This window comes from Eurosta solidaginis, chromosome 1 (genome assembly GCF_040869045.1).
Source record: "Eurosta solidaginis isolate ZX-2024a chromosome 1, ASM4086904v1, whole genome shotgun sequence".
Lineage (NCBI taxonomy): Eukaryota > Metazoa > Arthropoda > Insecta > Diptera > Tephritidae > Eurosta > Eurosta solidaginis.
In genome coordinates, this window is record NC_090319.1 from 202,407,272 (window position 1) to 202,433,912 (window position 26,641).

General features: G+C 38.2%; 1 protein-coding gene across 1 annotated transcript in view; it reads right to left on the minus strand.

The window, feature by feature from the left end:
- LOC137240646 (E3 ubiquitin-protein ligase highwire-like) overlaps nt 1-23,592 on the minus strand; it is a 36,446-nt gene extending 12,854 nt beyond the window's left edge. The window contains exons 1-2 of the mRNA XM_067767157.1: nt 22,603-23,592; nt 22,358-22,534 (exon numbers count right to left, since the gene is read on the minus strand). The gene's annotated coding sequence lies outside the window, so the exon portion shown is untranslated. The remainder of the gene's footprint in view (nt 1-22,357; nt 22,535-22,602) is intronic.
- Between the last annotated feature and the right edge of the window lie 3,049 nt (nt 23,593-26,641).

A 26,641-nucleotide genomic window follows, 5' to 3' on the forward strand; every position in this document is an offset into this window, starting at 1 on the left:
ATCAAAAAAACTCTTGTTTTATAACAATATTAATAACGGCTTGATATTTCGATGGGTTATACAACACTATGTAAAATATATAAAAATAAAAATTGCTTCTCGCCTAGCATAGCTAATAGCGAGCACTCTGCCGTGAGCCTAACAATTTCAAAACTTATACAAAGAAATTCTATGCATTACTTCTCGTTTGGCACGTTGATATTTAAATCTTTCTCACCCAGCTCAATGAGTTCAAGGAATTCCAGAACTACTGTGGTGTTAAGCCACGCAAGGTAGGTAATTGAAAACTAAGTATCTTGGCATTAGAAATATATTTTAACTCGAAGAGAGAAGGAAGCAAATGCAAAAGAGATTTGATTTCGGAAGAAATGTTTTGTATAAAATTATTCCCGTAGGTGCTAGCAGAACTCCTGAGGCCTGTGATCAAAACTCACACTTACTAAATCTAGGCTCTGATATGAAGTTTAAACGTTAAGGGAAAATGTAAGCATCTATAAAAATAGCACTAACAAAATTGCCTAGTTTCATTTATGATTTACTGAATTTTCCACATACATAGTTCGGCAACACTAGAACGCAAATTTTGAACCGTTTCTTACTAAAACCTAATTGCACACTACCTTTTATTTCATTGAAATCAACAACAAGATGCTAGAACCAATAGCTTTGTGACCAAAACTAGGTTCACAACGTTTGGTTGGTGAAAGACATAGACTGATCCTATTTAATAATATAGTACCATTTTTGGTTGCGTGCTCATATATTTGTTTGTTCAGCTAGAATTAAAGAAAAGTCTTCACTATGTGTAGTAAAATTTGATATGGAAACATCCTAAAATTTTGTATCCTATACTAATAAAATAAAACAAAAATGTTGTCCTCTTTTCGATGAATTTTGGTCCCAAATGAAAACATGGTGTGGCAACCGTGTTCGCCTTACAGAAAATGTCTCAGTTGTAGATACGAGGATAACGAATAAACGGGTCGATGTGTATATGCATATTATGCATGATAAGTTTCTACATAGGTATATTGTAATTTATTCTGTGAAAGTACATAATGTAAACAAATATATATAGAAAGATGCAACACTTTACATTATCTTTACTTATTTGCGCTTACAATTCTTTATTTTTCAGTTTTGCCTTTTTCTAAACAACAGCTGTTGTGTGGTTATTTCGATGTAACCACCTACTTTTGTAGGTAAAAAATTACCCGGCTACTTTCGCGGGTAGAATACCAAAAGGGTGTAAAATTGCCACATGATTTCGTTACCGTGGTGAAGAATTTTGTTACCACACTAGAATCGGGGCGTAACAGTTTTTTGTATCTAATAACCCTTCGAAAATCTACCTGCTAACTAACTGATATACGAAAACTAACACGTATGTACCAGTAGGGTACTTAAGTATTAAATGGATATATTTATTTGAATGCTTATAACTTTTGTATTAGTGCATCTATTTTGTTGAATGAAAGCTTTTTTTTTGTACTAAAACAGAGCTTAGAGGCAAAAAAAAAAATCCGCAAAAAAATAAAAAATTTTCGAGATCCTTCCTCGCAAAGTACACATTTTTTATATTTCTACAAAAAAAATTGAAAAAATCCGCAACAATTGTTCGTTATCTTTGAATTTGCAGGGCCTAGCAAAAGCTGTTGTATGCACAGTTTATAGCAAATTATCACCTGTTAAAAGCTTCAAACCGTTTTGGAATTGCTCAATTCGTTCGTGAGATATATATGATTAAGTGGACCAATTTTTTTTTTTTGAAAAAAAAAACGGTTATTCGTAAATATCTCAAAAAAGTTACCATAGAATAAAAAATAACCCTGATTTTCGGAATCAGGGGGTGATTTTATATAGGAATTTCACAATGGCGTCTCTGGTGCAGAAAAAAAATTGTTATTTGTGATCCAGTGTATTTATCTGGCTTCGAATTACACATTCCGTGAGCAATTGTAGGAATAAAGATTACGTGACTGATCGTACGTATGGCAATATTGGTATTATGACGTACGTTCAGTAACGTATCGTAATTTATGACAGACCGAAATAGATTGAATGGTGATTTGTAATAAATATTTTGACAGTTAAATGTCATATTCTATTTGTAAATAATATAAATTATTTATTCACATGTGGAATAAATGCTTAAAAATATCCAAAAGGAAGTTACAAGGAAAAAAAAAGTGCTGATTCCAAGAAAATGACGTGGGTAGTTCCAGTGATGAGTGCACAGTGCTTTGACAATAAATATAAATAATAGGTGGTAGAGAGATCCTCCTAGTTGCCAAAACTAAATGTTTAATTTTCCTGGGGCTTCTAGTTTTCGCTCGGACCAATTTTACTTTAATTTAACACCCAACCGCAGACCATGGTAGACCTAACGAATCCAATAAAGTAATCTTAACAAACAAACAATTGAGGGGATGTGTGGAATAACGGTATAACTCAAGAATCAACCTTTTGAGAAAAGTGAAAAAAAACTTAACAATGCAGGTAAAAATAAATGTATAATAATCCTACTTGGTAGGATTTTAGATAGTATGATTCTTTGATAAGAAAAAGTAACAAATTTTATATATACATAATTTTATTAGAAAATGGATGATTTTTTTTTTTTGAGTTATACCGTTATTACATAGATCGAATATCAAATATTTTGATATTTTTGAGATACTTTATTAAACAAAATAGTAGATACATTAATAACCATTGTTAATACATTATATTCTATTATTTAGAAATACTTATAACTATTTGTTATTTCTTTTTGTTATTTTTAGAAATTTTTTTACTACTTTTATCATTTTTAACCTTTTTTCTATCTTTAACAATGGAGTTCTCTGTCTGCTTAGTCGTTTTTGAAACCAATTCAATTCTTTTATTTTTCAGTTCTTTCTGGTCCACGACATTGAATATATTTTCATACCATTTCGATGCATCATACTGCAAAATTTTGTTAGAGAGTTATACCGTTTTTCCATAAATGAAGCTAATATCTTTGTTAAATATCACTATTATTTTCTAAGATTAATATGGTATATGTATGTGATCGTGCTCTTTTTATTTAGTTTATTTATGGAAAAACGGTGTAATTCGACTTATACCATTATTCCACACATTCCCTAAATTGTACCTGCGGGAAGATTACAATCTGCGACGCTTACGCTGGAATACATGGAGATTTATGTGCTCTTTGTTATATGTAAATATTATATGTAACAATTTAAAGCAGGGTTGGACTGCTAATACTCGTCCAACAAAATCGGAAGAGGCGTCAAACGATGTAGAATACTTTTAAATACAACACTTATGCTCTTACTGTATTCCTTGTGTACTAATTCATGTAACTATTTTACATACATACAAATATGTACATGCTATTATACTTTGTAATCATTTTCTTTATTTTCACTTTATTAAACACTATTGAATTGTACGGTCGTCTTTTCTTTACACGGAACTGCGCGTAAGTTTCACAAGGGTTATGGGCCCAGACGCGCGAGTGGAGTTGAAATAAATATTTTTATAAACGTTTTAAAGTACGCGTTACAAATTTTGAAATAAATTAATAAAATAAGGAAGAATTGAGACTGTATAGTGTAAAGATGAGTGCGTTTTACAGCCAAGTTGAAAAGCTAGACGGTGAAAATTATACCACATGGGCTGTGCAAATGAAAAGTCTTTTAATTACACAAGACTACTGGCATGTTATAATACAGCCTTGTCATTCTGGTGCTGCAGCTGATGTAAAAACTAAATGGCAAATTGCTGACCAGACGGCATTAGCGTTATTCACCTTAAGTGTAAAGGCTTCGGAGCTCCTACATTTGAAAAAGTGCAACACCGCAAAAGCAGCATGGGATTTGCTCAAGAATTTGTATAATGCTGACGGACCGGCACGCAAGGTGAATCTCTTCAAAAGATTGGTAAAATTCAAATTCAACATGACAGACAAATTTTCAGTGCAGCTAAATGAATACTCGTCAATAGTGGACAACTTAAACGAAATCGGGGTAACTGTACCGGAAGATTTTTAAGTATATTATTGCTATGCAGTCTATCAGAAGAATTGGAAAGTTTTCTTTGTAGCAATAGAGAGTAGAGACGAGCTTCCGATACTGCAAATTTTTAAGGTAAAGATATTAGAAGAAGAGCAACGTCAAGGTGAAAAACATGAAGGCAATGAGAAGGTATTTGGTGTAAAGAAGCAATTGAAAGACGAAAAACGGCCGACAAAAGGTAATTGGAACAAGAACAACGATGCTGATTATTCCAGTAGCAGTGACCGCAAGAAAGGCGACAACAACAATTACAAGCGCAACGTGAGTAACGTTAAATGTTTCAGGTGCGGTAAGAGAGGGCATGTAAAAGCTAAATGCAGATTAGACAGCCAGCAATCAGCAGTCATGAGTGCATTCGATGCGAACAACGAAAACAAAAATAATTCGTGGATATTGGACAGTGGAGCATCCTCTCACATGTGCAAAGACAAGAATCTCTTTCACTCAGTTAAAAGCTACTCACAAAATATCATAATAGCATCAGGTGATATCGTGCAAGCTACAGGTATTGGTGTCATTCTATTACGTTCAAAATACACGTCAATCGAACTACGCGACGTTTTGTATGTACCGAAGTTAAAATAAAATTTTTTGTCGGTAAGCAAAATAATATGCAACAAAAACTCCGTATATTTTTGCAAAAAGAATGCAATATTAAAAGATAACAAAGGCAGTACTATTTTAAAAGCAGATTTAAGCAACGGGCTTTTTGTTGTAGAACTAAATGCAAATAAAAGTTATGAAAGCGTAAATTACATAGCATCTGCTAATAATGATATGTTAAAATGGCATCAGCGGTTAGGCCATTTAAATAAAGCAGACATAACTTTGTTGCAGAATAAATGTATGGTTAGAGGGCTTGATATTAATAAATGTATTGATTTTGATTGCAAGACGTGTGCGATATGTAAAATAACTAAAAAGCCTTTTCCACGGTATGCAAATGTGCGAACATCAAATGTTTTAGAAGCCTAACAACAAGTCAACAAAAAATAATAGAAATGCAAAATATAATAAATCCATCACCAACAACAGATATGACAAATGAACCCAAAAGATACTTTAGCGTCACATTCGTTCCCAGGCTCTCAGAAATTTTCACAAACATTATACAAAAACCAAACTTATGCTTAGCCAACAAATCGAATTGCACACTAGCGACATGCTTCACAAAAACAAAAAGCCCAATAGATCAGCAACAACAAAGTAATGTAGTGTACGAAGTAACTTGCAAAGGCAACAACAACGAGAATTGCAACAAGATTTATATCGGGACTACGAAGCGAAATTTAAGCACCAGACTAGCAGAGCACGAGGCTGATATAAGAAAACAAAAACACAGCAAAGCACTATCACAGCATGCAATAACAAACAACCACACAGCTGATTTTGCCAACACAAGAATACTAGATAAGGAACGAAGAGGAAATACGAGATATACTTTGGAGAGCCTACGTATAATGCAGAAAAGGGAATATACGATTAACAAGAAAGAAGACACCGATGAAATAGCCGCGACTTATTTGTTATGTTTATAGTTTAGTTTAGTATGACAAGAGTACCACGAATGATGGTATCAACATTGTATGTTTATGTTTTTGTAAAATTTAATGCAACAATATAATTGTTTAGTGTTTTTTTAACGTAAATATTTAATGTAACAAAAATCTACCATTTTCAGTGTAAGTTAGATATAAATGTTTAATGTGTGTTTTAAACTTTGTGCACTTATATGTAACACCTACTAATTTTGTTTTTGTATTTTTGCTCTTTTTATGAATTTTAAATAAACTTACAGTTACGCTCCTGCAGATGCTGAGAAAATCTTAGCGAAACGTTGAGCTGTAAGGTGGAAAAAGCTTTGTCTTATTCGCACCCCACATAAATAGATCAGACCAGCTTATTATATATAAAATTAGATAAATTAACTGATCGGATAAATACGAAAAAAAAAATATTTTAGAAGTCGTTCACAGCGACATTTGTGGGCTAATGCGTACACAGTCTCAGGGCGGCTCTAATTATTTTATTACGTTCGTGAATGGTAGGTATATAGAAATACGATTTCTACGACAAAAGTCAGACGCATTTAAATAATTTAAAGAGTTTGTGCTAAGAGCGCAAAAGCAAACAGATCGAAAGTTGAAATGTATACGCACAGATTATGGCAAATAATACGTAAACTCGAGCTTTAAAGAATTTTGTAGCAAAAATGGTATTGTACATGAGACCACAGTGGCTTACAAGCCTGAGCAAAACGGTATTGCAGAAAGGGTCAACAGACTATTGTCGAAATGGCAAGATGCATGCTGTATTCTTTGAAGCTTCCTCATAGTTTGTGGACCGAAGCGGTAAATACAGCTGCATATATCCGAAATCAATGTCCGTCTAAGGTTTTAGTTGACAGAACACCTTATGAGCATTGGCGTGGCATAAAACCCAATATTAAGCATCTTAAAGTTTTGGTTGTAAAGCCGTTGTACCTAGAAAGCAACCTGGTAGATCAAAATTTGATATTAAGGGCACAGAAGTGCGATTTGTCAGCTTTGCGAGCCAAACGAAAGGTTATAGAATGTATGATGCTAGTACAAAATCAATAATCGTAGCAAGATATGTTATATTTTTCGAGAATAGTTTGGTCAATCGCAATGGTGATAGTGGTGTCGAAGAACACGATAGCATTATATTAGAAACCGAACAACAATCTTGTTATTTGGATGAACCAAATCAAGCAACAGGTTTACCTACTAGAGAAGCGAGCAAGGAGAGTGAAGGCTTGGAAGAAAACAGCGATGATGGTGAAATAGTTCTGGGAAGCGTAAGCGGGGAAGGCCGGGAATATGTCGCAACGGCAAAGTAGGGAGACGGCGAAAGAAATTTGTAACTGATTTACCTGAGCTTTTCAACATGTTGTGTGAAAATCCAAAGTCCCTTAACGAAGCTTTAAGTGGAAGTGAAGCTGACGAGTGGAGAAATGCCATGCGGACGGAATATGACTCATTGCTGAAAAACGATGCGTGGTCGTTAGTTGACCGACCCGTGAATAAAAACGTCATTGGTAGCAAATGGGTGTTCGCTAAGAAATATAATTCCGATGGTAATGTCGAAAAATGTAAGGCAAGGCTCGTAGCTCAAGGGTGTTCTCAACAAGCTGGAGTAGATTTTTATGATAGATATGCACCAGTTTCAAGATTTTCAACCGTTCGTCTAATTCTTGCCCTTGCAGCGAATTATAAATTATATGTAAACCACATTGATGTTGTTACTGCGTATTTAAACGGTGAATTGAAGGAAGAAGTCTATATGAGCTAGCCGGAAGGGTTCAAAAATGAGGTATACCCTGAACGTGTATGTAAATTAAACAAGTCGCTCTATGGACTTAAGCAATTGGGACGATATTGCAATACAAAAATTAATAACGTTTTATGTAAAATGGGATTTACGCGTTGTAAATCAGACAACTGCGTTTATATTATGCGTAAAAATAATGATATAAATATTTTGAGCTTGTATGTCGATGACATTATTTTGGCTTGCTCTACACAAACAACGATGCGTAATATTATATTGAAGCTTAATGAACAGGTACAAGCGGTAGACCGGGGACCAATTAAATATTACCTTGATATCGAAGTTGAGCGTTCAGGTCTTACCGGTATTCATCAGAACCGATACGTAGGCGAATTGCTAAAGCGTTGAAATATGAGCGATTGTAAAGGAGCATCAACTCCGTATTGTAGTGGAACAGTTTTAACAAATTGAAAAGATACAATATGTAAGGGTGACAATAGCTATCATCCGGTGGCAAAATCCTGAGCCAGATAAATAATTTTGCGTGTAAATGCAACAACAACGATTTGAGCCAGATAAATCCTGATAGAAGTCTGGTTCAATTTGTGAGCCAGATATGTGTTAATTACTTATTTTTAGGTTGGCAACGTGGCCTTTAATATACCTACTTTGTTAAAAATAGATGTCGCTGCTTATCCTTTCGCCGTATGAGTTAAATGAAAGACAGTGGCGACATCTTCCTATAACATTTCACGTGTGCGAAAATTTCACGACATCTGCTTCTCAAGTCTCTCAATGATCTAGAGCATTCCCGTGATAATTGAGCGTGAGCTGGAGCTTTAAAACTCACTGAAAGACGGCAAATATGAGTGAATATAAATCTTTGGTTGGGGCGTTAACTTATTTGGCAACTATATCGAGACCCGACATTGCTTATAGTGTGTCTAAGTTATCACAGTTTCATAGTCACTCACACAGTGAATTTTATCAAGCTGAAAAGCGTGTGCTTAGATACCTGAGCGCCAAACTAAAAGGCATAATAACTTATAAATCAGATGCAGAAAATCTCGCTTGTTTTACGGATGCTGACTGGGCTGCAGATTCGATAGATAGGAAATCTCACAGTGGCTACGAATTATTTCTTGGTGATGGATTGATCGGATGGGAGTCTAAAAAACAGCCAATAGTGTCCCTAAGTACCATGGAATCTGAGTATATAGCAACGTGCCAGGCAGCAAATGAAGTTTCATTCCATCGTAGCCTATTATGCGAAATGAATTTCGATGATTGTGTGGGAAATGGAACTCTTTTATTTTGCGACAACCAAAGCGCACAATCTGCTGTTAATAACCATGTAACCACAAAGCGAAGCAAACAGATAGATATATTCATATTCATATTTATTGAGTCAATGGCAGAAACCTTACTGACTAGATTTACAAGTTTGCAAATTAACTTAAAACTAAGCAACTAAAATTAATTAATTCAAGGATGAGATAAATTGTCTCGATAGTAAGACTCAATCCGTAACTTAAACAAAGGCCTGGGCATTGCAAAGTCAAGATTTAGCATTCTGGAAATTTTATTAAACTCTTCGAGACCTCTTGTGAGAGGGGCAAAGCTAAGGTAATTGGTTCTCAGAACTTCACCGTAGAATATATTATGAGAGCGTAGAGATCTACTAGGAACTAGAAAATTTAACTGCTCCAACAGAGCTGAGCAATCAATAGTACCAGAGATAATATCGTAAATAAACATTAAATGTTGTACTGAGCGTCTGACATGCAGTGGCATAACATTTATAAGCATGCACCTGTTTATATAAGGTGGTAGGGAATTAACAAAATGAAGGGGTAGGAGGGCGAATCGAATGAATTTACGTTGAACCCTTTCAATTCTAGCAGAGCATGTGCTGTAAATGGGATTCCATATGATAGAGGCGTACTCTAATTTAGATCGCACTAATGAATTATACAATATACTCCTAGTGTATGGGTCCTTAAAATCCTTCGCATAACGCCGTAAAAAAGCTAAATTAGCATACGCTTTTGGTATAAGATAGTTAACATGGTTAACGAAAGTGAACGAAGAGTCGAAAATGACACCAAGATCACGAAATTCTTTGACCGAGGCAAGATATGTATTAGCGATATAGTATGTTGACGTAAGCGCACTTGTAGATCTAGAAAACGTTATATGCCAACATTTGCTACTGTTAAGTCTCAGATGATTATTAAAAGCCCACACATTAAGAGCGTCCAAATCTCTCTGTAGGAGCAATGCATCAGATACAGTGGTGATACGCCTAAACAGTTTTAAATCATCAGCATAAAGTAAATAATTTGAATGCTTTAAATATAAGCCGACGTCATTAATGAAGATAACAAATAAGATTGGACCGAGAATACTACCTTGTGGCACCCCAGAGGTTGCCAAGAACTCATACGACCTCATATTTTCGATTTCAACAAATAAAATTCGGTTTGTCAGGTATGACTTTAACCATGACAGAAAAGCTGAATGGAAACCAATGTACTCAAGTTTCTGAAGAAGTATCTTGTGGGACACTGTATCAAACGCCTTAGAGAAATCTGTATATATAGCATCAACTTGATACCCATCCTTAAAAGCAGAAACACAGTATTGCGAAAAAACAGCTAAGTTTGTCACTGTTGAACGACACGCAACAAACCCATGCTGACATGGATCGATTATTCCTTTAATAGCAAAAGCCAACTTCTCCTTTCCTACTTTCTCAAACAGTTTTGAACAGGTTGATAGTTTAGAGATTGGCCTGTAGTTTGCTACCTCGCTCTTATTTCCAGACTTGAAGATTGGAGTAATAGAAGCTAATTTCCATCGATCAATGAAAACGCCAGTGGACAATGACACATTAAAGATATGGCACAACGGCACGCATAGCGAACTACTACATTTTTTAACCAAAAAAGAAGACAGCCCATCAATATCTTTTTTTAAAGAAGATTGTAGGGACGAGATGCCAATAATAATATCTGATTCCGATACCAATAATGAGCCAAAGTCCAAGGAATTAGCTGTATCAGAACCAACCCCAACATCAGAAATATTAGAGTCAACAACAAAATTAGATTTGAAAAAATCAGCAAAAAGGTTCACTGTTTCCACTAAACTGTTTGAACTAATGCCATTAAAATTGACAGAGGTTGGAATATTGGAGCAACCTTTTTTTGTACGGACAAAGTTCCAAAAGGCCTTGGGATTTTGCTTTAACTCTTCTTCGAAACGGGAGATGTATTTATTATATAAAAACCTATCAAGCACATTGAACTGATTCATATATATGTATGTATAATAAATATCGATCTCTAAATGAAAAGTCGTTGGTTGCTTTGTACAACTTAAAATACTTATTTCTAAGATTTTTAAGCTTTTTTAACCTGGTATTGTACCAGGGTAATTTATGTATTTTGCTTCGAAGAAGGGGGAGATTTCTACTAAATATATCAGATAACTGCAGCAGAAAAATTTCAAAGCATTCAGAGGCATTTTTAGCACAGAAAATGGACTTCCAGTCAATTTCAGCAATACTCGAATTGAGTGCATCAAAATTTGCATCTTTGAAATTGTAGGAGGGAGTATTTTGAGTGGTATTGTTGTTAGGTACAAATTCAAAGAATTTTAATAATAAAGATAAGGGTACGTGGTGCATGTCCGATTTGCAGATAGGAAATTGACACTCAGATAAGTGAGAAATTAAATTTTCATCGACAAAAATAAGATCCAGTATTTTATTTAGCTGGTTCACAAATGAATTAATCTGAACAAAGTTGGCACTAAAAAGAGTATCTAAAAAATATATTTCATGTTGATGATTTACATTCATAGGTGTTAATAGATTGTCATTTAGCAATTTTGACCAAACAACCCTGTTCATATTAAAATCACCCAAAACGCAAAAATGACTGTTTACATTTTTTTCGTAAACTTCAAAAATATTATTCACATGCGCGCAGTACAGAGACTCATTACTACAAGGCGGAATATACGAAACACAAATAAACAGCTTTCCAAACAGCCCACAAATAGAGACACACATTTGGTCCAGTAGCGAGTCAGTATTGGGGAGCTGAACGAAAGAAGAAAGGAGGGTACGTCTTACGGCAATTAGTACCCCGCCACCTCTTTGGCATCCCGTTTTGATTGGATCCCTATCCTTACGATAGGTATGAAACAAAGTAGTATCAAAAAATTCTGCGTCAAAGAAATCATTGTTGAGCCAGGTCTCAACTATGACATACACATCATATTCACAGCGCGAAGTGACTAAGAAAATATCCTTAGCTTTAGTTCTCATCCCCGAGATATTTTGGTAGTAAATATTTACATTATTAAAAATTGAATTTTGCCGATTATTTACTAGGGGTTGAGCGTTTGGCCTTTGCCCTTTTGAAAAAAACGAAACGGCTTTACTTTAACATCAGTTGGCCATATAGAAGAGTCTAGTAATTTACTATAGATTGAAGTCGAGACCCCAAGTTTAAAATTGCATCTTACTAACGAGCTAGAATCTGTGTTTTTCTTTACTAACTTATAACAATGAATAAGAGATGGCGAAATATTCGCATTTTTTGATACATAACTGATGATATCACTTGCATTAACTGACGGCTTGAATGAGGATAAATGTAACCATTTTAGGCGAACAGCTAGATTAAGATCAGCATTTACATTACTGCCTACAACGATAGTAGCAGCCTTCTTGGATTTGTTTGTCTTAATTTCAGAAGTTACGTCATCAGATGTAGATTGCTTATTGTTGCCTTTATCCATAATAGTGACGCCAGCTCAAGTAGGCACGGTCTCACTGGCAGAAGCAACGTCATCAGATGCAGATTGTTTATTATTACCTTTCACCATAATAGTGACGTCAGCATAAGTAGGCACAGTTTCACTGGCAGACTTCAACGGCATCACATTCTTTGCAGTCATAGTGTTATTGCTTTGCATGACAGGCGATTGAGAGTCACTACTGGTTGAGTTTGTCAAAGACAAATCAATTAGAGGCTGATTTGTTGTTGCAGCCGAATTGGTATTTGCATTTTGTTTAGCTATATTAGCTAATTGTTTAGCTTTAGAGGCCGAGACATTGTTAGTCGCCGATTTATTTACAGGCTGCGTTGTTTTTGCACCCGAGAGCATGTCATTGACTTTGTTTTTAGTGCTTGGATGCTTTGTTTTATTGGACAATTCAGCCTGCATTGATTTTGCACTCGCATCAGATTTATTGTCTTTGTTGTTATTGGTTGGCTTCTTTGTTCTTTCAGCCAATTCTTTATTGTCATCTTTTTGTAAAGAACCAGCACGAGTTGATTTTTGCCCACTGGCAAAAGCAGCAACAACACTATGCACATTCTTTAGTTCCAATGATAAAGTAGAGATTTCTGTGATTTTATCAACAATCGAGGATTTTAGAGAGCGAACTTCAGCAAATAGAGCATCTTGCTTTTGCGAAAGTTTAATGTTATCGTCTTTTAACGCATTCATTGTAGTGGGAATGAGAGCATTTTCAGCGCGTAACGCCTCAATATTTTTAGAAAAGTCAAGCAAAAGTAGTTGTTGGTTACTTATATTTTCACTTGCACTCATATTGTTACCGATACTGTTTACGGCACTAGAGAGAGAGTTTGGTAGCGGACTACGTATAGAGGCGCGCCGCTCTGCCGTACAAGATTTACAGAAAAAATGTCTGTTTGATGCGAGAAGAAATTCGAGATCAGTCGATGATAAGTTCACACACTTTAAGTGGAAGAGGTCATTGCACTTCGCACAACATACTTTCGGCTGACCACGATCAACCTTTTGACCACACACACACGGCATAGTAAAAAATTTAATAATAAGCAAAGATTAGTTATTTTTGCATTTATCATTTGTAGATAAATTATAGTAAGTATATACTTTGGAACAAGATTCCAGTCACTAACTCAAATCATTTATTAATTGAGGATTAAAGACCATTCCCAGATCCACTTTGGAAAAAAACATAAAGATAACCAGGAATACACACAAAAACTACGGAGCAAAAATAAACACGTCCGCACCGATCGAACTTTCTTTGTTATAAGTTACCATTATATTAGAGAGCTATATGAGAAAAATCAAATTAATATTAAATATGTTTCTTCTGCTAAAAATGCAGCTGATGTATTTACAAAATACTTATCATTAGAGAAACATAACATGTCATGTAAATTGTTAAATTTAGAACTCAATCTTGAGTAAAAGCATTTGGGTTGAGACGGAATATTGCAGAATACTTTTAAATACAACCCTTATGCTCTTACTGCATTCCTTTTGTACTAATTCATGTAACTATTTTACATACATACAAAGATAAAAAAGTAAGAGTAAAAGCATTTGGGTTGAGACGGAATATTGCAGAATACTTTTAAATACAACCCTTATGCTCTTACTGCATTCCTTTTGTACTAATTAATGTAACTATTTTACATACATACAAAGATGTATATGCTATTATAATTTGTAATCATTTTCTTTATTTTCACTTCATTAAACAGTATTGAATTGTACGGTCGTCTTTTCTTTACACGGAACTGCGCGTAAGTCTCACAAACGACATGTTGTTATTCACATAAAAAAAATTGTGTAGAAAAGGGTTTTGCACGGCTTTAATATTGACCCCAAACAGGTGTTGCACGAGCCGGGGTAGTATTTTATAAGCGCGGCCGAAGCCCGCCCATGCATGTAGGTGTGCTGCGCAAATGCTGTATAGACAGAATGACTAACTTTTCCGCATCTCAGTGCGATCCCCCTAACGCAACTCTGCAATCCGATACTCGAAATTCGATTTAACTTATAGCCACCCACACCATCACCGCCCTATGCATGCGCATGCACGTGTATGTGTGTTTTGTCAGCACTTATGCAACTGCATGTCGGCGTTTATGTGGGTGTTTTTCACCTCCGAAAACGGAGGATTTTGCGGGCCAACGGTTGTCGCCTTCGACACAACCGCTCTCTTGGATTGTAGCAGCCAGAGATCTCTGCCGTTCTTCCACAATTTCTTCAGGTAATATTGTATCCAAGTTATTTATATTTACTGAATAATGTTCACCCATTATAACAAGAAATTCTCGCCTTTCTCTTATTCATTCCCGCATCCACCCGTTCATTGAGATCGACCCAGTGCGCCCACCTCTCGCCAGGATCTTACGCACCCCGGCCGAACATTTGGTCCTATCTCACCAGGAATTCGAAATACAGCACCTAAATTACAGTCCACAACATAAGATCATAGCTGACCGCACCAAAACTGAAGAAATTGCCATAAAAAGCAGTCCGGAGAATTTTGCCACAACCAACAGCTATACCACAAAAAGTTTGAACGTTTATTATTTCACGACAGCGTCAAAACACTGAGCAAGCGACAGCCAGCGGAAGCCACTGCAGCACACAAGCTACTTGCGACGCCAAACTAGCACATCGCCAAACAAAAGTAAGTGCAATATTTCTTGCCACAATTTTTTTGGTTATAATAAAAATAAACAAAATCATGTAAAATATCTTTATTCTAAGTGCCACACGCGTAGTGATTGTGTTTTAACCGCGAAAAGTGTAAAAAGTTTTTAGTTTCAAAAAGAAAAAATAAGTGCAAACGCGAAACAACGTTTTTTTTTAGTCCTTGTGACTATCTGGTCTGTCCCCCCACCAGCGGTAAGGCTCTCCGGACACAGCACAAGGAAGAGGTGCACATAACCTCACCTTCATATAAAAAACTTTCACGCCATTTCAATTGCGGCAATTTTGCATTTTTCCTTTGTGTCACTTTAATTTGCACTAATCCAATAAATTTTTGTCACACAGTCGACTTTCGCACAATATTCTTATTAAATTTTTACACTTTTCGTCGAGTTTATATCAACGCGCGCACTTATTTTTATAATAAAATTGAACGTTCAATTGGCGAGTGGCCCCCTTTACTTCACACAGTACACATTGGTGTTGCTCCCCCCTGCTCTCTGTTTTACGGCACAAAAATAATTTGCAAAGTCAGAAAATAAAAAAATTAAAAATCAGTTTTATCATATTTTAATCGTTGTTGGTTGGGTGATTCGCACAGATTTTCTTCAGTTTTACATCCCTTTGTTTTAATTTTTTCACAAATTTTCATCCATGAACATGGAATCTTATATCAGGTTGGCCGGTCGAATAATCGAGTTCGAGGGCCACTTTAATGACACAAATGCTGCTCTGCACACAATACACACTCTTGCAATACATTAAAAAGAGTTGCAAGCTAAGTGGGAAAAAGCAGAGACCGCCTTCTACGCTTGAGGCAAAGAAAATTGCAGCAGTCAAGATCAAGCATAAAGCGGCTTATGCCGTATTCCTGCGATGCATGTCGAACATGGCTGAACTTCAAGCCAAATTGAAGCAGGAGAGAGATAACGAGGTTCGACCCGAAGGAGATCGTGCACGTGAACACAGTATCCGTCTGCCAGCTTGCAATACGGAGGTATTCAAAGGTGACTACCTATCTTGGCCAACGTTTCGTGACCTGTTCACGGCCATCTAAAAAAACAACATTCACCTAAGCCCAGTAGAAAAGTTGTTCCACCTTAACCAAAAAACTCAAGGTGAGGCAAAGGACATCGTAAAGAAATGCCCTTTGACAAATGAAAGCTTCGAAACAGCCTGGAAAAACCTATGTGAGAGATACGAGAACAAACGGCTTCTCGTAAACTCACATCTACAAATTTTGTTTAATCTGAAAAGGATAGATAGCGAGTGCGGCAGCTCAATTAAAACTTTACAGCGCGACATAAATAATTGTTTGGCATCCCTAAAAACCCATCAGATAGATGTTTCAAATTGGAATGCGATTATCACCTATTTTTGCTCAACAAAATTACTTGAAAATACGTTGGCTCTATGGGAGCAGAGCATTGACCACAAAACGGACATATCCAAGTGGGAGGATATGGATATGGATCTTGTCAAATCGTTTTCAGACACTTGAAACCGTGTCTGGTTTCACAGAGAATGCCACTTCCAACTAAAGTGCAAAACTCACGCGCGTCGCGACAATCGACAGAAACCCCTACGAAAAGACTTGGCGCTTTTCAAACAAAAGTATCCAAGCAAACAACAAAATCAATGTGTAAAATGTGCAAATCTACGGAGCACAGATTACGCAACTGTTCACGCTTTTGCGATTTAGCCCCGGTAGACAGGATTAAATTCGTTAAATCCACAAATGGCTGCCTGAACTGTTTATCCCCAGGACACACAGTGACGAGGTGCACCAGTTCGTACAACTGTTCCAAATGCCACTCTCGTCACCACACGCTCCTGCATGCGGACACACGTCAGCAACCAGCGGTGCGCAATCCTTTCAAATATGCGGATAATACCTCATCAACTTCGGCACAATCACGGAAAAGACAGGAGTCGGGACAACCACATTCCTCTACGAACCAGAATGTCAAATCCTGCCATGCCAATTCCAGCACAGGTGTGCTATTAGGAACCACATTCACCATAATGGTACCGACTTCTCTGCGCGGGCATTAATTGATTCTGGGTCTGAATGTTCCTTTATAACTGAAAGACTGAAACGCAGAATCAATTTGCCAGCGAGGAAAATGCATGCCCAGGTTTCAGGCATCACAAATGCGGTGTCAGCTCAAGTAAAAAAGCATCCAACATCGAATTATGTTCACCAGTGGATTCATGCTTCAGCCTGACTACACCCGTTCTCGTTCTAGCTAAACTCACTGGGAATTTTCCATCCTGCCATATCAACGCAGTGACTATGCAGGCATTCCCAGACTTGGTTTTGGCAGACAAGAGGTTCTACGTCAACGAAGATGTAGACCTCATACTTGGCGGAGACATATATCCCCAAATCATATTAAGTGGCCTTAAGAAAAACGTGCTTAACACACTTCTGGCCCAGGAGACAGTATTCGGTTGGATACTAACCGGTCGTATCGAAGCACCGCATCCAACGAAGAGCATCATATCCTTCTACAACGAAGTTGCGTTGGACAATCAACTGAAAACTTTCTGGGATGTAGAAAATATGCCAAAAAATAAAATATTAAACGAAGAGGAACAGTATTGCGAACAATTATTTAAGGAAACAACGAAATGGAATGAGAGTGGAAGGTTCACCGTGTCACTACCTTTCCAGCAAGATTTCCCTAACAATATTAATTTAGGACCGTCCCTGAAGCGAGCATGCTCTCAATTCTTCCGGAATGAGGGAAGACTAATAAAAAACCCTGAGTTAGGTAGAGAGTATGTTCGGGTGTTGTTGGAATATAAAACGCTCGGACATATGAGAAAAATAAAATACAATAACCTATCCGACGATTCGGATAATTATTTCCTGCCCCACCACGCCGTTATTAAAGCAGAAAGTACCACTACAAAAGTATGCGTAGTATTTAATGCCTCGAGCCCTACGGCCGACGGTAATAGCTTAAACGATATTCTCCTCCCAGGCCCAGTTCTACAAGCCCATCTACCCATCCTTATCTTACGATGGAGACTATACCGTTTCGTCTTCAATAGCGACATCGAATAGATGTATCTACAAATTTGGGTGAACGAAAATCACACCAAATTTCAACGCATTGTGTATCACACTTCCCCCAATTACCCTATTTGTCTCTACGAATTAAAGAGTGTTACCTTCGGAGTGAATTGCGCTCCATATCTCGCGATAAGAACGCTCCTACAACTGGCTGACGACGTAGCAAATTCACACCCTACAGCAGCTAGCATACTAAGAGAGAGTATGTATGCAGATGATGCTTTATCTGGAGGACACACAATAGCGTCAACCATCAAAGCAAGAAACGAGATTCGCGAAGCCCTACACTCGGCTGGCTTTCCATTGCGCAAGTGGACTTCAAATTGTGAGGAAATTCTTAAGGACATCCCCAAAACGGATTTGCTCAGCGAGGATTTCCTAGCGTTTGGTAAAGGCCCTGGGAATACGATGGAACGCTCACTCCGATGTATTTTATTTCAAAGCATGAACCCTAGAGAATGGCGAAAGCATCACCAAAAGAGCTATCCTATCCGCAATAGCCAAACTTTTCGACCCTTTGGGCTGGCTTGCGCCAATGGTCTTTGTGGAAAATATACTCATGCAGAGTATATTGTTAAAAGGCACAGCTTGGGACGAACCAGTATCGACTAGTACACTGGAACAATGGAAAACGTTCAACGACCAATACCAGGAGATCGATAAAATAAGGATACGTAGATGGGTTAACTTTTCACTAGGAACCGACATCGAAATCCACGGATTTTGCGACGCATCCGAAAAGGCTTATGCGGCAGCCGTGTACATGCGCGTAAAAACGGATGATGACATCTGCACAAACCTACTTCTAGCCAAAACCCGAGTAGCGCCAGTGAAAATTCTTTCTCTTCCACGTTTGGAACTTTGTTGAGCTGTGCTGTTGGCGGAAATTACCAAATTATTTTGCAGGAACCTCAAGTTGGGACCAGTGAAAGTTCACCTTTGGACGAATTCAACGATCGTCCTCGCATGGATAAGGAAACCGCCCTGTTCCCGGTTCATATTCGTCGCACATTGGATCACCAAGATCATCGACATGGTCGGAAATAAGGACTAGCTGTACGTAAATTCAGAATCAATCCCAGCAGATTTAGGTAGCAGAGGATTACCTGCGTCTGACTTGGTCAACAATTCCTTGTGGTGGCAGGGATAGGATCTCCGACCTTTCAAGGGCGCTGCGGGTTATATCATATATTTTTCGTTTTGCCCGGGGACACATCCAAAAACTAAAGTTTCCTTCAATAGGCAGTCTCACTCAATAGCACCTGATGAAATCTAAACAACGACACAATGATTGATAGCTATATGCCAAAGGCAATACTATCGAGAAGAGTATGCCAATTTGAAGGCAGGGAAACCAACTCATGGGAAGAGTGAGATTTTACCCTTTAAACCCATTCATCGATACTGAAAGTCTAATCAGAACTGGTAGTAGGATTGACGCATCCAAAGATATGCCCTACAACGAACGTCACCCCATTATCCTGCCGTACACTTGTAGGCTAACCGGACTCCTAGTTGAATTTATACATAAGATCTCCCTCCATGGAGAAAACCAGCTGATGCTGCGCTTTATTCGCACTCAGTACTGGATACCGCGTGTTAAAAACATGATTAGGTCTGTCACCCACAACTGTAAAGTCTGTAATATTTACAAGAAGCGGGCACAAACTCAACTCATGGGAATCCTTCCAAAGGAGCGCACCATCCTTGCTAGGGGGTTCACAAATACAGGGGTAGATTTCGCCGGACCATTTGACATAAAGTGTTACAGAGGGAGAGGGTGTAGGACCTCAAAGGGATATTTCTGTTTGTTCGTCTGCTTTTCGACGAAAGCTATTCATCTTGAAGCGACAAACGACCTTAGTACCGGGTCCTTCCTGGCTGCCTTCGCCAGATTTGTATCCAGACGAGGATGCCCAAAAAACGTCTACTCCGACAATGGTACTAACTTTGTCGGAGCTTAACGATCCTTACGATCGGAGTTCAAAGCATTTTTGCGGAAGCAAGGGACGACAAGTAGAATAAATATAGCCATCAAACTATCGCATGGCATTTTATACCCCCAGGTGCTCCTTACATGGGAGGCTTGTGGGAAGCCGGGGTGAAAAGTTTATGACCCACTATAAGAAGATCGCGGCCTACAACAAGTGTACATTTGAAGAGTTTACGACTCTCTTATGCCGAATAGAGGCATGCATTAACTCCAGACTACTCAGTACCTCGTCCAACGAACCTTCCGAACTGGAGCCTCTTACTCCAGGTCACTTTCTCGTAGGTGGGCATCTGCTAGCTCCACCCGAAATCGACTGCAACGAGAATCCTGCCTCAATAGTCAACAGATGGCAGAAATTGAAAGATCTGCACCATACTTTCTGCAAAAGATGGAAATCGGAATATCTCACCGAGATCCAGAAACGATACAAGTGGAAACATCCACAATCCAATTTAAAACCCGGAGACCTAGTCGTTATCAAGGAGGACAACCTCCAACCCAACGAGTGGAGAATGGGGAGAACCGTCAACATATACCCAGGCTCTGATTACCGTGTGCGTGTTGTTGAAGTCCGTACAACCAAGGGACAAATAACTAGACTAATTGCGAAATTGGCACTCCTTCCGTCACACGACAAGGATAATGAAATGTGAGGGGCCAAATTCCGCCTTACAAAACCCCAAAAAAAAAACCACAAAATCCTATTTCCCCAGATTACCTAAAATCAGAGGCCCACGGTTAGTGTTAGCACTCAAAGCATATTCAGGACCCCGCGTCTTCGTGTCGCTTTATCCCTAAGCCTGTGTTTCTCCCGAGCCATACATTATAATCAACCCCCCGGTCTCGTGATGGTGCGAGTCTACCGAGGGGAATCCTAAAACGTACTACGCGATGGCAATGGGGAAAGGGAGCGCGGGACATAAGGACGCGTTCAACCACGCGCCGTGATGCCCCGCTATCCCTAAGCTTGTGTCTCTCCTAAGGCCCTAATTATAATCAAACCCCTGGTCTCGAGACGAGTCTACTGGAGGGCAATCCTACATCTTACTACGCAATGGCAATGGGGAAAGCGAGCGCGGGACATGAAGACGCATTAAACTATGCGCCGTGATGCCCCACTACTCCTGAACGTGTTTTCTCCCGAGCCATATATATCGTGCGTTTTTTTTTTTATTCTCTACCCTCGGTCTCGTGTCGAGTCTACCTGGGGGAATCCTAAACCTTACTACTGATGGGCAATGGGAAAAGGGAGCGAAATGCACGAAGACACGGGAGAGCTTGCCAAAAGCTCGAAAACCAAAAGGAAAAAATTAGGTTTTTCATAGTACTAACCGGGGCCCCCTGACCAGAAAATCCCACAATTCACTCGCTCACCCAGAGCGAGGACACCAGAAATGCATACCCCAGAACGACAAACCGATCTGTCACCGAAACCATTTGCACTCGCTGGCGCGTAACGAGGCCCACCACAGAAACCTAACGCAGACTTACGGACTGCCGGAGGACATAAAAGCACTCAGCCAAATGCCCGAGGCCAACAGCTGCCTAAAATCTCAGACCAGCTAGAATTAACTATGGGGATATGAAATCAACCAGAACCGCGTGTGCTTCAACGTATTCTTTTCTCAACATTCTCAACTTAGTTATTTCGCTCAAAACAATTTACATTAAATAAGGGGGTCAACATTGTGTTTTTAGGACTATTGCAGTCACATTGCCTTTTAAGACATAAGCGCTCTAGGTGCTTCTTTTTGGAGATTAATTGGCTTTTCACTAACAAAGTAATTAACTCATAGCTACTCCTCATAAGAAAATTTATGTGAATTTTTATTGACAAGTGTCACGTTCGTGATAGTTCCAGTTTCTTTGGCTTGTCGGAAGTCAACTACAAAATTCGCAAATAGAGACGCGTCATACAAAAGAACGATATTCGAATTATTTCATGCCATTTCTTCCTTAACTATAAATACAATCAAGTTAAAATTCATGCGCAACTACTCATAGAAGTTGCACCTAACCAAATACGTGCCGTTTTCGAAAGGGCCATACTATCCTTTGCAGCAAATGCAACGAAAATTAAATTTTGAATTTTTCGTGTGTTTCTGTTTTTTCGTAAATTATGCATACATTTTTTTATTGTAATTTAATATATTTGAACTCGAAGCACCAAGCAAACCGGACGGGAGGTTCCCCTCTTTAGGGAGAATCAAAATCAAAACATCATCAGTTCTAAAAATCGAATGTATTGGTGGTTTAACTTTTGAGTTATCCGTGACGGAGAAGCAGATGTGCTTAAATTAAATATGCAAAACTGCGATTATCGAAGCATCGTAGATCACGTAGCCCTTAATAATATTAACGCGTCTAAGCTAATTCTGAATTGAATAGAATGTGGCTACTCACTTGCCGTCGGTTATATGGCCTCTTTTCTGTGCTGCAGCCTCAAACGCCTTGTCAAAGGGTCACGAATTTCACCTCTACCACCCTGCCCGGCGAACTGTTTCGAGATTGCCTTCGGTAATTCGTGGAACCAGCCCGCCTGTAATAACTTATGCAAATACCCACTTCATTGATTGCACTCTGTTAGAGAAAACAAAAAAAAAGTATATCAGTCTGTTGTACACCCTTTTGTAGGTTGAGGAACTTACTTCATCGTCAAGCTGTTGTAAACTGTTTTGTATATCCACCGTACAATGCCCAGCGCGTGCTCTCGGCACATCCTCATTGACCGTGTCAACGGTTACATTTTCCCAAATCCTTATATCTGAATCTAATACGGCAAGGGTATTGGTACATTCCCACTCGCGTTCTGTAGTTGATACGGAATCGGTAATTACTAATGGCACCCAGCCACCAAATATATACATTTTGTTACATATCATTGTGGCGCTATTGAAAATTATCCATGACATTCTATGACATTTTTTAATGCCAGGTACCTGTTCCAATGTGTCAATATTTTGTGTATAATTACGCAGAATTTCTGTTTTGCCTCAAGCAACTTTATAAAACGATGATATGGCGATGGCTTAAATTGTTCAGGATATATGTCACGCGCAAATTTAAAAAATGGTCTTGGCTGGCGTGAAAAGTAATTGATATCGAACATAGCTTGTGGATCAGGTAAATTAGGAAAATCTTTTGCTAAACAACTATAAATACCATCGCTTGAGCGAAAATCTGGTATACCCACGATACCGAAACAGCAGCCCAGTTAACAACATATTTTTTTGATTGTTTTTATCAAATTTATAACATCCTCAAATGTGTTAATGTAACGTATTTTTTGACGATGTGCTAATATGCGCCACACCGGGCGCTAGTAGTTGGGCATTGGAAGGTAATATTTGAGATAACAAATCACGCGGATAAGCGCCAGCATGTATTTGTTTTTGTACCCAATTGATTGGGCGTGCACTAATCGGTTTCCACTCATGTGGTATTTTGGTATATCATTTTTAGGATCATCAGATTCATTAGCTAACCCCCCCGACAAGATATATATGTTCACCTGCCATAGTAAAGCTATGACATGGACATGGTGCTGACCCATTATCCAACATTTCCGGATGCATTTGCGCCATTCCCATTTCGCTGCTTGCAGCTCGCATAATTCATTTGAATATTTTCCATATTCAATCATACCACTATCCACCTGAAAAGAATAAGAAAGGAAACAGAAATTAATGAATGAAATAAAAGAGAAAATTCACATTAATGAAATTTAAAAAAAATCTAACCTACGACATACTTACCGCGTGGGTTTTTTCAATGGAAATATCATATTTTTTCTCACACGTCACATACCGTTTTGACAAATTCACCACGCCCATCATCGCATATACATACTGAAATTGGAACGAGAAACGAAAAGAGTTGCCATGCTGGCTAACTCTACCCCCAAATGGTTTCTTCCAAATGAGTAGGTCAACATTATTTCTTTACAATTAAACTGTATTTCAAACTTTATTATGAACAACAACTAAATCCAATTCATGAAAGCAAAAACCAAATTAAAGCCAACTCACAGTTTAGTTTAGGGACAGGGAAGCGGACGGAGTATACCGCTTCGGGCAATCCCAACACCGATACGGAAGCAGTCTTAGATGCCCGTTCAAGTGGGCTATCAAACATACAAAGCTCGAGATAATACGGCCGCACACACGGCACCGGAACGCATCATGAGTCAGCGGACCGTGCGGTGGCCGCCGCAACCACAATACGCCCTCGTAACTGGCGTAAAATTTCACATACCAAGCGTTGTTGTTCCCTCGATTCTCACGGAAACAGGCGCCCGAAGAGCTCGGAGGATGCTGGAGTTCACGCGCCGCAAGCCCTTCGCCACCGGCTGCTGCACCAGCTCGTCCGGCGCGTGGCAAATATAGGAGCCCCTCCGCCGCTCCGAATACTGAACATCCGCCACCACCTGGATGGGCTCCCCATCCCCAGTCTCCAAAAACACTAGGAGCAATTGCATCGGCTCCATCTGAAACGAAAAAGAAAAAAAAAAGAGAAGAACCATTAGTACAAATACTAAAATCGTTATAATGGTCTCATACTTACGTCGTTTCACGTTGGTTTTTGCTTAGATATTGACAATGGGGTATAAGGCATGTACTCACCACAACCTTCCAGTAACGGGTCCTTAAAATCCCTGTCCCGCGTCAATAGCAAAAGGAATCAGGGCTGCCATAAATCCTTATAAGTATACATCACCCATACGTATGTGCGTGTACAAACCCTTAAACACCATAATTTTCCACGAGATGGCAACCCACGGCACAACAACAGCAGTCTCATTAGTGCTGTCATACTAAGAGAAAAAAAGGCGGATACCGAAAACTACACAAAAGCAGTACCGAAAACCTCAAAACATCAAAATCGGTACTGACGTGTTTCACTCATATGGGCGTCTCGGGCAGTCACAACCCAACCAATCATACACAACAAAGGAGTTCAAAAAAAAAAAAACCCTTTCTCTGCACAAAAATTATACACTTTTTTTTTACAAAGAAGCTCTTTTTGTTTTTTTAACCCTTTCCGTTTTTGGGTACTGGTTTCTGGCTGGGGAGGCCGGACTTGTTGTTCTTTAACAACAAACATCACAAACGTTCATGTATCAAGCACCCAAGCACCGAAAAGAATAAATCCCGAAATTAGAAAAAGTCAACTGTTTCTACTGGCTTAGTGTGCTACTGCCCCAGTGACCTAGTTTTTTTTTTTTCAAGGGCAAGAATAGTGCCACTGGAGTGACTGGAATAGTGCCAGACATGTGGAAATTTTCGACAATAGTACCAATTAGGAAAGTAAAAAATTCAATAATGGCAGAAGAACTAAGACCGATAAATACATTGGCGAACATAGAAAAAATTCTGGAAATTGTAATAAAAAATCAACTGGTTAATTACTTAAAAAATAATAAAATCCTTATAAAGGAACAATCCAGTTTTGCGAGACGGCTTTAAATTACGTCATATATAGCTGGAAGGAGGAGCTGAGCCCAATAAAACATATAGTAGCAGTTTTCATTGACCTGAAAAGAGCGTTCGAAACAATTGATAGGAATGTAATGCTCGATAAACTACAAAAAAGTGGTATTAGGGAAAAAGAATTGCAGTGGTTTAGAAGCTTCTGATCAGACCGGAAACAAAGAACATCCATCGAGTCAGTGGTCTCATACGAGGCACAAGTGGACATAGGCTTACCATAAGGGTCGGTGTTAGCACCAATCCTGTTCAACATTTACATAAACGATATATCATCAGCACTGAAATCAGGTTGTTTGCAGATGATGCACTACTTGAAGTAAATGAAACGGACATTTCAATAGCAAGGTGCAAAATCCAGGATTTGGACTCATTGTATAGATGGTTTTGCATTAATAAACTCAAGCTTAACGTTAACAAAACTAAGTTCATGGTTTTATCTAGGACGACCAATATAGAGTCACTTAATTTAGATCTAAAAATAATGAATCCGAGCATTGAGGATGTCAAAATATTTAAGTACTTAGAGATCCTGATTGACAATAAACTGAGGTTTACGGATCATATTGATTATATTGTTGCCAAAATGTGCAATATGGATTTTGGAAGAGATCGTGTAAACTTACTACTAAGAAATATAAGTTGAAAGTTTATAGATCCATCATAGAACCGCACTTCTTATATTGCCCTATAATATTCTTTATCGCCAATGAAACACAAGTCGACAGGTTACAAGTTATGCAAAACAAACCTATGAAATTTATATTGAAAATTAGGTACGACACTTCCCTAAAGAGTATGATCGATGCACTAAGCTGGTTGAGTGTGAAACAGTTGATATTTTACCATAGTATGAAATTTGTATTTGATATCAAGCATGGTAAATTACCAGCCCACCTAAGTGAAAGACTTATTTATGTGAATGAAACCTACTCTTGCATAATCAGGGAAAATAAATATTTTAGATTACCTCTTTTCAAAACAGAAATGGATAAGCAAAATATATTTTACAAAGGCCTGAAATGTTTTAATGAACTACCTAATCATGTTAAAAATCGTGAAAACTTAAACACCTTCAAAAAAGTTTATTAGAATATTGCAAAACCCTTCCAATAAGATAAAATATTTTGTATCTGTATTTCATGTTACTGATCCTTGAGCGTATATGGCAATCCAAACAGACACAGAGGAGCCTTATGAA